Here is a 3,502-nt window from a genome sequence, read left to right on the forward strand (position 1 = left end):
TTGTGGTGCAGGAATATTTCTTGAAAACATGCATGGTTGTTTTGATTACTTGCTAAAAAGATGAGAAAATATATGCTTTAATATACAATACACCCAACTATATTCTATGTAAAGAAGATGGGTTAGATCTGGTGCCTGTGCTGGTTTGAGGTTTGTTTTTGTGGTGCTTCTCAGTTTCGTTCTATCACATCAGGCATTATGCACTTTCTCATAAGATGCTCAGAACGAGATAGTTGAGGTCTTTTGAAGTGCAGTTGTGTAGAAATGTTATAATTAATATCTTACCTGCTCTTTGACTGGCCTCAGGTACAGATTTTAAATGGGAGTGGGCTGAAAAGATAACACTGAATAGACCAAAACCAAAGTGGATTTGTTTTAAAGCCACATTTCATTGGGCTGTGACTTTTGGAGAGAGTAGTTAGTGCAGGGCTATTCAACTGGCAGCTCAGGGGCCACACAGGTGAGCTCAGTTCAGCCCACCATTGGGTTCATTTTTAAATAAAACTAGATTTGAAACTGTAAAACAAATTTACTTAATGACAATAACTGCGGGCAGCACAGTGGCGCAACTGGTAGAGCTGCTGCCTCTCAGCAAGAAGGTTGCCTGTTCAAATCCAGATCCAGGGGATTTTCTGGGTGGAGCTTGCATGTTCTCTCCGTGCATGCATGGGTTTTCTCCAGGTACTCCGGTTTCCTCCACAGACCAAAACATGCATGTTAGGCTGATTGGTAACTCTAAATTGTCCCTAGGTGAGAGAGAGAGAGAGAGAGAGAGAGTGAATGGTTGTTTGTCTCGTTTGTCTCTGTGTGGCCCTGTGATGGACTGGAGACCTGTCCAGGGTGTACCCCGACCCTCACATAGTGATGGCTGGACATGGGCACCGGCGACCCCTGTGACCCAAAATGGAAGAAGCAGGTAAAAGATAATGAATGGATGGAAATAAATAAAAAAAAGTCTAATTTTCAGTTGCAGTGTCACTGAATGTTGAGCTTCATGCAACCAGCGAGCCTCACAGACACAATTTGAGCTGCCAAGTTTTGAAAATAACAGTTTATTTTTGTGCACTTCTTGAAAACCTGTGTTTGAGGACTTGCACATTATTTTGTTTTCCACCTCTTCCCACATTGAACCCACCTTGGTGAACATGTTTAGCTGTTAGCTCATGAATCCAGTCAGAATTATCCTCTGTCCAAACTGAGGATGTTCAAAAGACTAAGATATTACCTGTTCATAACCTTTCCACAAAACCTCTTCTGTTCCTTTCAGTCATTTGGATGGTGTGGTGGTCTGATGCACGACTTTAAGGAGCACTTTTGTGTGAACTTGGTCTTTTTAAGCTGGTGATAAGTGTCACATCAAAACAGCCAGTTTCACAGCAGATCTATCTCAATTTGAAGACTCTTCAGACCTTTTCACAGTGATATTTATAACATAAAGAACGTCTGAGCTTTAACACACAATTGTCATAACACGGGAAACCCAGAGTGGTACGAGACCAGACAAGATCCATTTAGAAAAAGTAATAGTGTTTAATATATACAGTGAACTATTTACAGGTGGTCATCTTTTGGAGATCCTGAGGAAGAGAGTTGGATCAGTGAGGTCCACTTGCAGGGTAGAACATAGTTGATCATTTGTTTGTCTTCTCTTACAGGTGGAAACGCAGATGTTTGGTGTGGGTGTAATCCACCAGGAAACCCCAGAGAAGAGAGGCCAGGCAGGACAGACGAGTGGCTGGAAGGCGAGGCACGGAGGACAAGAGCCAGAGTCACCAGGATACCAGGACCAAAGAGGAGTCGAGGAGGCAGGGTGAATGTGGGCACAAGAACAAAGGTGAGTAACTTTCGTTTGACCACAAGCATAAATACTGAAATGGGTACAATACTCCAGCGATGAGTCTTCTTCTTCTTGTGGTGTTTATTGGTAGTTGGCAAACTACTTAATGGTGCATTACCGCCACCAACTGGTAAGGAGTGTGGATCAGAATTCTAATATTTATAATACTGAAAAAAAACCAACCTAGAAAATACTTTAATTATTAATTAAATCCTTTTAAATAAACCAGTATTTTGAAGAAACTGCAATATCAATGGATAACATTTCTCTTCCCTCAACACTTCAGATAATTTGTATCTTATTTGAATCTTTTCTAAGTTTTGGGTAAGAATATATCTTTCCTCATCATATTTGTAGCATAGCATGCTCTATTGTTTCTTTCTGGTCACAAAAGCCACAACACTCTGTGTTATTTTTCCCATTTGAAACAGTGTGCTGTTCAACCCAGTGTGTCCAACTCTGAGTCTTGATATTATTATATCTTCTCTCCTGCTTTTTCTCCCACTTCTCATTTCTCCTACTTTCCTTTGTGTCTTATAAAACCATCTTCCTTTTCGTTCTTCCTCCCATTGTTTTTGCCATTTTTCCTTCAAATTTTTGTCAGAGTCAGAGATTCTTTATTGTCATTCGCACCACATGTGATACATGTGGTGGAGCAAAATTATGTACACAGGGTCCCAGTTACATCCAACAATAAAATGTAAAAGAAAAACAGTAATAAGATCTAAGATATGAACTAAGAAAAACATTAACTAAATATACACTAAGCACTAATAGCATGAAAACATTACATCAAACAGCACAAACATGACCATGAGTCTGTGTGAGCAGATAAGCACACATGAACACAGCAACATGAAACAGATCAGCAGCTACATGATGTGATTCTATTTCGTATAGGCTTTGCCCTTTAAGGGTATTGTTAGTGGGTTTTTCCCTACGCACGCAGAGCAGTACTGAAAACTTTAGTCCACACCCACCTACTGTGTGGGCCTCATCCCCGGTCCGTATAAATTACAGTGAGACCGGGTAATCGGCTCCCATTTTTTCTTCAGCCAGCTAGCTAGCACTGTCAGAAGAACGAAGAAGGAAAAGTTGTCCAGCTTTGACCGGCACAACCTTTGCTAAGGATGCTTGGGTCTCCGCCACACCAACCTTCTGCCGTCCCAGTGAGCTCTTCCTCCCCGAGGAGAAGCAGAGACGAACATCCTTGTTCAAGGTAAGCACAGAGGACTGCCTTTCCGTGGCGGGCCGCTACCCGCTGGACGACGCCATTGCCATTCCTAACATTTTTTTCCTCGCTGTAATCGAATGATTTCCTTGAAAAAGGCATGTTAGCAGCAGCCCCGCTGAATGTTTTTCCGTGGAGGGCCGCTACTTGCTGGACGCCGCCGCCGCCTTTTCTAACGTGTTTTTTTCTCAAGGTGAATCGGATGATTCCCTCGAAAAAGGCGTTGTTGGCAGCAGCTCCGCTGAGTGGTTTTTTTTCTGTGGTGGGATGCTATGCGCGGGACGACGCCACCGTCTTCTTTGATGCAGAGGCACGTAGTGAATCAAATGATTCCTCCGATAAAGGTGATGCGGAGCTGCCCCCTTCCTCCTGGAGAGCGTAGTGACGGAAGACGAGTGGCCAAGCGGATGCTCAGCCACTTCGGATCTTCCCAC

This window comes from Nematolebias whitei, chromosome 19 (genome assembly GCF_014905685.2).
Source record: "Nematolebias whitei isolate Nwh7 chromosome 19, NemWhi1, whole genome shotgun sequence".
Lineage (NCBI taxonomy): Eukaryota > Metazoa > Chordata > Actinopteri > Cyprinodontiformes > Rivulidae > Nematolebias > Nematolebias whitei.